Raw genomic sequence first — 8,001 nt, forward strand, 5'->3', positions numbered from 1 at the left:
TCGGTCTCCAAGTCGGAGTAGACCTTTGCGTCCTCTCTCCCTGCCTCTCGCTTTCGCCTCGGGGTTTTCTCTTGAGGGAGGCCTCCGTCCGTTCACCCTCACACCCCCGTTACCTTTACCCCAGCCAGTCCCACCCACTCCTCCTGTAGCTTGGGAGGACTCTGGGCACCCCATCCTCGTCCTTAGGGCTGGGAGGCTGGAAGTCCATTCAATGGGATGTTGTGCGCGGGTTCTCGTGTCGAGAGAAAAAGAGCAAGAATAAAATCAGAACGGGGAGGGGGCGTGTTGCCAGCGCGCGCGCGTGTGTGTTGGAGGGGGCACAGAAATGCAGTTTCCCTTAAAGAATAGGGAAAAATCCTTAGATGGGATTCTTGGATACAGAGTCCAAAAAGATGCTGTCAAAGCCCTTCAACGAGGCTTCTCTCAGTCTCAGGCTATCCCATACCCTGCCCACCTCCAGGCGAAGCGGCGGCGACCCGACGCGGGGAAACTTCCTACTTCCCACGACTGCTGTTTTGTAAAAGAGGGGTAGGCAGGCTGTACGACCCTGCGAACTTGCAAGCGTCTCTACAGCAGCAGCTGCGGATCTGTCCCGCTTCCCTTCCCCCTCTTTCCGCGAGGCACGCCAAGCCCGAGGCGGCCCGGAGCGGCCCGGGTGGGGGGAGAAGGGCGGGGAGCGGCCCAGCTTGCAGCCTTTCTTGCCGACCCGGCCCGGATCCCAGCTCCGGGTGTTGCTTCCGCCTGCCGGCCAGCCAGCAGAAACAGGGGGAGGGCGGAGCCTCGCCGGGAGGCGGAGCCCAGGCGGGGGTGGACCCTAGGTTTGCGCGGCTGCGGTGCCTGCCATTGGTTGTCTGCTCGGTCACGGGGTCGAGGGCGGGCGCAAGAGCGGGCGCGGGCCCCGCCCCTGCTCGGAACCCGGCCCGGGCTCGAGTTCCCCCCCAGCTGCACAGACATGACACAGACACACAGTCACTGCAGCTGCTGAGCGATCCCGGCGCTTTGGGCACGCGGCGGCGGCGGGGCCAGCCCGGAGCCCGGAACCCCAGTTCCCGCCCGCCGGTTCCCCAAGCCGGCCCCTGCGCACCGGTCCCCGCCTGCCCAGGCGCAGGAGGCGGGGATCGCGCGCCGGCTCCGGCCAGCGGCGCCCGCCTGCTGCGGCTGCAGCGGCAGCCCAGCTCCGACCGCCGGGCGCTCCGGGAAGCCGGCGCGTCTCGGAGGCGGCGGCGGCCAAGGCCGGCGAGCGCCCCCAGCGGCGGGGGCCGCCAGCCTCGGCTCCCCGCACCCACCGTGGTGCGCTCCGCTTGCGGCGCCTCCGCTCCTGTGACCTTCCCGGGGCGCCTCCCCCGGCCCCGCGCCCCCGGCCCCGCGCCCGAGGCCGGGGCGAGGCCCTCTCCAGCGCCTCCTTCCCGCGGAGCCGCGGGCGGGCGGCGGAGGCCCGGGGGGAGGGGTATCCGCGGCCGGCTGCAGCACCCCCTACCCCGCCGCCGCGCTCGGCACCCGGCCCGGCCGGGTTGCTCCTGCCCCGCCGCCGCGCCGGAGCTCGGGCGCTCGGAGCTGGGGGCGCGGCCGCCCTCGCTTCGCCGGGCCGGTTGCCGGCAGGCCCTGCCCTGAAGGGGAGAAGCGGCTGGGAGCGCGGGAGGTGGAGCCTGCCCCAGCGGCCGCTCCCCGGACCCAGCCCGAGGGGGACCCTGGCCCCTGCCTCTGCGGGGCGCCCCCGGCTCGGAAGAGTCCCCCGGGCAGGGAGCAGCTCCAGGCAGCATCTCCAAAGGAAAAGAAAGAAGGGACAGTGATCAGCTTGGGCGACCTGGACCCTCCCCGCGGTGTTTGGAACCAGGGACTGTCACGAAGTCTGCCCTTGGCACCGTCGCTCCGACTAGGGCATCCCCTGCCGGGACCTGGACCCGGACCCCCTGCGCTTTGTAGACGGCGGCGCCGCCGCGCCACTCTTCTCTTCCGCGGTCTCTCTCTGCCTGGAGGCAGTCACGGCCAAGGTAAGAGCCCTAGGGTGCGAGAAAGCCGCCGCGGGGACGCCCGGCTGAGCAGTGCCGAACAGGTTCTCCGAACCTGTGGCTGACAAACCCTGTACTCAGGATGCCTGCGGGGAGTGCGGCCACACCGTCTGTTTCCTGAGCCTGGAGCTCTGGAGAGGCTGGAGGTGAAAGTCCCCAGTGCCCGAAGTCCCCAGGACAGGTCTCAGGCCTGCCCGGCTCCTAGGCGCACTGGCAGCTACAGGGAGCGAGGAGGATTTCCTGATAATACCGGGAGGCGCTGATGCTTCCCCCTGCCGCCCCCCAACACACACACTTGTTAGCTGTGAGCACCTGTGTTTTGAGGAGCCGGCTGTGTTTGGAGAGTTCCTTCTTTGGCGGTACTGACCTCCCTTTCCTGGTGTGCTGCTGTGAACTTTTCTTTGCTCCTTGTTGCAGAGCGTGGAGGCCTGTTCCGGGGTGAGCAGCCGCAGCTCTGGAGCCAGGTGGTTCTTTTTAGGACCAGGTGGTTGGTTGGCAGTGGTATTTGTAGGGGGGAAGCCTAGCCAGCATGTCGGTCCTGTTAAACAAAAGCTGCTTGTGAGGTGTGATCAATGTATAGCGATCCGGACTTTCTTATAAATGTAACCGGTTCAGAAGTTTGGAGTGAGGATTCCCAAGTTTGTGCACCCTCAAGTTATTATGTTCATTGCCTTATTACCTTCTTTTAAATGTTCCTCCTAGGAAGCCTCGTTTCTACAAGCCTGTCCTTGCCTGTTTGAAATTTATTAAACCTATGAGCCTCCTCCGGAACAATCTGATTTTAAATGGGTCACTTTGGAGGAACAGATTGTCTCTTGCACACTGAATCCATCCCCTGGGTGACCCTGTTTAATGCGGATGGATTTTTTTTTTCCCCTGTGCTGATGTACCTCGGTAGAGCAGGTTTCTGCTGAATTCAGAATCGGTGAATTTTGTCACTCAGTCCATTAAAATGATCTCCTGAGGGAGCAAAATAGCAGCTTACATTTTCCGTGAATGTCACAGAAAGTTTCACAGGGTCTTATGTAAGTGCCCCAAGAGTGAGCTCGGGCTCCTTCTTCCTTACAGGGGGTGGCTGGTGGGGGCGTGAACTCCACCTAAGTGCAGATGCCTTTCCTCCCTGACACAGGTGGGGACCTGCAATGCTTACTCACTCCCTGGAGGCAAGTCACCTCAGGTTAATTTCCCTCCTCATCCCTCTTCTTCCCACCTTGGGAGTCAGCTTTGATACACTTAAGATAAGGAAAGCTTCTAAATTAAGAAAGGAACAAGTGGTGCTTTTTTCCCCCTCTTTTCTTTTACAAATGGGTGACATGAATGAATTACTCACAGGCCTTCTGGGTCCTCACTGGGGGAAAAATTTTAAAAAAATTGGCTTTAAGGTTTCACACATCTCTAAGTGAATCATTATTTTTCCAGAATACTTTAGTGCAAATGGCTTGAGGAGAGCACATGTATCCAGGCTTTCCTGGAAATGAACAAGAACAGAAAGTCAAAAGTCATCAACATTGAGATCTTAGAGGGTTTGTAAGAATGGTGAGGCAAGGCAACCAATCCCTCTAGTAGGGATAGAGAGGTTTTTAAAGAAAAGAGCATGTCACTCTACAGTGGGCCATTGCTGTCAGCAAGGGGGCCCTCTTGCTTGGTGAAGTTTGCTGGGTTAGGTATTAACTTTCTGATGTGAAATAATGCAGATTTCTTTGGCTTTTAAACCATAACTAGAAGGGCATTGAAATAATATGGAAGATCTTTCTTCGATGTCATCATAGGTCCTGAAAGTGCTTCCATCTCTTGGGGAAGGGTGTGAAGGTTCCCTTTGGCTCCGTGTTTCTGATTTGTGCCTGAAAGTTGATGCAGACCGCAAGAGGACACGTTTTGTAGAGCCTCCATCATTCTCCACCTACAGTGGCAGGACACTAGGGGGGACTAGTTTGCTGTTCCACCAGTGAAGAAGACACAAGGACCCATGTTACAAAAAGATTGTGGTTTGACTTCCCGGCTCACGAACTTAACTTTTTGGTACCCAGTGCATGCTTTCATAACAGGTAGATGCTAAATCCTTATGTGATGGGCCTGCTCTCCTTCAAAATGTCCTTTGGACAACTCACAACTGGGTAACTGAGGAGTCTCAGTTACAGTCTCCCTGTATATAAGGGATATGACTTTTGGGGAGACAGAACCTCCTGCAGATGCTACCCTTTGGGTATCACACCATGCTATCTTTAAATTCTCTAACAGTTTGTAATCAAAACTTCTCTTTTTGATTTTTGGACTGTACCTCCCCCTCAATCTAAATAAGATCACATTACTTCAAAACATCTTTAGAATCGACTGCATCAAACTTAAAATTTATCTCTGTCATCTCCTTAAATGTTCATGCCTTATGTGATGTTAACCTTTGCCAATGTAGTTGCGCTCACATCTCAGATGCTGTCTGTACTTTTAACAGTATGAAATCATCAGCGTCTAGGGTTCTTCTAGCACAGTTGTAAGATAGTTCTTTTTCCCTGAATGATGCTGCCCCGTTGCTGAGGCTGACCCACAACAGCTGAGTGTTACTGAAGCTGAACCCAGAGGTAGAGAGAATGGAGAGATGAGAGGTAGAGTTCAAGAAGAGACTGCCCAGTTTAGAATGTTGGCACTAAAAGGACGTTGTCACCCACAATTAGGTCTTAATTGGCTTCTAAAAAGCCAGATTTGGCATGTAGAATGAAACTCTGTTAGGAACCCGTGAACCTGTATGATTTCTTCTCCCTGAATTCTGGGGACTGGCAGACTGCATTTGTGACCCCTTACCCATAAGTATAGTGCACATTTGGATAGCAGGAGCTATCATGGTCTAGGAATAAAATGGTTAACATAAAGCTTTATTTCTACCATTAAAGCTTTATAGATTGATTCTCCTAGGCACAGTATAGCTAAGGGGTAAGAGATTAGAACAGGAAAACACCATTACATTTGCTGTTGGGCACCAACTCTTGAAAACCTGGTCCTGGAGAGGATATATGCTGTGGTCTTAAGGCCCAAATATAGAACTGTGAACTTGAGAGAAGCCAGATGGCCGAGGGAGAGGTGGGGAAGGTGTCTTTTTAGCCAGAGATTCTCAGAAAGAAACGAGCACATTGGTTTGGGGGTACAAGACGAGGGAGGAGAGGAGAACTTGACTGAGTACTCTAAGTGCCCTGGCATTGATACACCTTGGGGATAGAGCAACCTTCCAGAATCTGCTAGTGTTGGTGAGGCTTCTCTGCTCTACAGTATTTGACATTGAGAGATAATTCAGGTTTTCTCTGTCACATTGATATTTAGACAATAGCAGGTAGCGGTAGGTAAAGGTAAGGCTTCATGACATGTAGTTTAGAAGACTGCTGCTTTTCATTTAACAAGTAATAATGGACCATCTACCTTGTGGCAGGTGCCATGCTCTGTGCTGAGAGTTACAGAGGCTCCGTGCTTACCTAATAGTCTTTTAGGGGGAGCAGTTTTTCAACTATTCCTACGAGCTAAGTACTATCATGTAGGTTTGTTGAAGGGATGACTTTGAACTTGCCAGGATAGTAGGAAGAAAGGAGGTCTGAGGCTTAAAGACAAAGAACAGCATGGAAACCTGATAGTATGTTATGTCCCTGGAGAGTAGTTAGTAGTTAATGCGGCTGGAAGGGAGGATGTCTTGTGAGAGGGAAGCTTGGTGTTACAGGGGAATAATTTAGGAGGATTTCATGCTGAGAACTGTGTCCCAGCTTCAGGCTTTATGTATTCAAACAGTGACAAGAAGGGTTGCTAGATAAGATCCGAGAATATCAGTTGATTATCCCACATTGTTATTACAAACAGAAAAAGATTTTTTTTTCCTCTGTCATCCTTCTACATATAACATTTTGCCTGTTCTTTAAAAAACTATTAGCAATGCAAATAAAGAAAGGGTCCCTTATCAGCCCTAAGTCTGCCCTCTTGTGTACATGAATTATACCTGGTGCTTTCATTATGTGATTATGCAGCAGTGGGAAAAATGGCAATGTTACTTGACAAATGATAGAGTATGGGGAACAAAAAAAAACAAAATAAAACAAAAAAAACACCTTCTTTGTGAAGACAAATTCCATTTTGTCAGATTTGCTTCTGGGTAGAGTTATGGTTGCATTTAATACCTGAACCAGGTTCTTGTATTGAAATCATTTCAGTTTTGGCCTAGAATTCCTTTGCTGTTGGAAAAGGAAGAGTTCTATAATATTGAGACGGGGAGTGTGGGTTCCACATATGTGCATAGATGTGTGTTTTGTGCCATGAGGAAACTGTGCAGTGAGGAAGGAGAAGTAACAGTGTAGCTGTCTGGAGGGTATTAGAATAGAAAAATCACAGACTGGAAGTAAACGCATGTTTTCAGAAACAGGAGCCAGAGGGACAGTGGAGAGAAGAGTCGGAAGCTTTTATGTGGGTCAGTTTGTGTGTCTTTATCTCTATTATTCATCTTTGTTGAGGAGGAGACAGGATGGTTTAAGTAAAAGCAGGAGACCTCGGATCTGGCCTTGCTTCATTGCATGCTCACTTGCTGTGTAGCCTTAGAATATTTCTTGCCAACTCTGGGCTTCAGATGCAATCTCTATTCATTCAGTGCAGGGTTATTTATCTCGTAACTAGGAATTTAGATGTCCGCATGGGGCAAAGCCTTGCCTAACTGGGTTTGCCGGGAAGATCAAATGACTGGCTTTCTAGCTCTGAAATGGGAGGACGCCTGACCAGTTCAAAGGTGTACTCTACCTTGAAATGTAAAACGTATATTAAGTATGAAATGCTAAAGAAAAGAATCACTAAATCGTTGCTGTGTTGGCCATGACCATTTATGCACAAGCAGTGGGACTCTGCTGCTAACTTCTGATGTATTGTGGAAATCTGTTAGTTCTGAAATGCTACACTGTTCCTTGGCTACAACATGGGAACGAAGTGCTTTGTGATAAAAAACAATGCTGAAAATTTTAATTGTTTCAAAATGGAGTAGATAAAAGCTGAGTTGACCCTTTAGGGTTTTGCAAAGCCTGGACTTTAACTTTGAGAGGGAAACCCATACATTTGTCCAGAGAGGTTATCCTGTAGGTAGATGAATTTTATAAAGAGAGGGGTTATTTTGAAGAAAAACAGATCAGGAGAGTAATTGTGTAGAAGCAAAAGTCGGGAGAAGTGTAAACCAACTTAACTTTGTGCCCCAATTTTTGAGTTGCTAGACGCAGCTCCCTCACCACCACTGATCTTCTAGGGTTATAGGGTAATAATGTTTATTGGAAAGAAGAGATTTGATGTAAGGGTAGTGTAAATATAAGGTTTGTTACATTATCATTTCAATATTGAAGCTAAGCGGAAAAGTGCTCCATTTTAGGACAGGTTAGTTTATAAAACATGATGTTAAAACCAAATAATTTAAGGGAAGTAGTTGTTCAGGGCGCAAAAGGATTTTATTTTGCAACCGGGCTTCATAGCAAGTCTCCTTTTAATAGCTAATTCCTTCATCGTATTTGAAATTATTTGATAAATACGATCACGATAGACAGTTTGGGGAGCCTCACTTATTATGTAAAATGAAGGACTTTTCAAACATCAACTAGAATGTTTTAACAAATGACCCACTCCAGGAGCTTAATACTGAATTCAGTTACAGAAAGAAGTATGGTAGTTATATAAACCGTCTTAACCACTAACCTACCATCTGGAGTTACTTTGCTTACTTCCCGACTTCTGGAGGACTGCGTATTTAACTACTGTTCTTCCAGGAGGTAACAGTATTAACGAACCACCTTCAAAACTTCCTTGACCAACCTCTTATTCTATCTCCAAGAAGGTGTCAAGAACAGAAGTGGTTTAACAAGTGAGGTAAGAATTTCCAGGATTTTGGGTGGTGCCTGTGGCTCAGTGAATAGGGTGCCAGGCCTGGCCAAACTGCAACAAAAAATAGCCAGGTGTTGTGGCGGGCACCTGTAGTCCCAGCTACTTGGGAGTCTGA

At 50.2% G+C, this 8,001-nt stretch overlaps 1 protein-coding gene across 1 annotated transcript in view; it reads left to right on the forward strand.

Moving 5' to 3' along the window:
- The first annotated feature begins 1,497 nt into the window (after nt 1–1,497).
- LARGE1 (LARGE xylosyl- and glucuronyltransferase 1) overlaps nt 1,498–8,001 on the forward strand; it is a 514,791-nt gene continuing 508,287 nt past the window's right edge. Inside the window, exon 1 of the mRNA XM_012801262.2 lies at nt 1,498–1,991. The gene's annotated coding sequence lies outside the window, so the exon portion shown is untranslated. The remainder of the gene's footprint in view (nt 1,992–8,001) is intronic.

This window comes from Otolemur garnettii, unplaced genomic scaffold (genome assembly GCF_000181295.1).
Source record: "Otolemur garnettii isolate 467f Iridium unplaced genomic scaffold, OtoGar3 scaffold00007, whole genome shotgun sequence".
NCBI classification, from domain to species: Eukaryota; Metazoa; Chordata; class Mammalia; order Primates; family Galagidae; genus Otolemur; species Otolemur garnettii.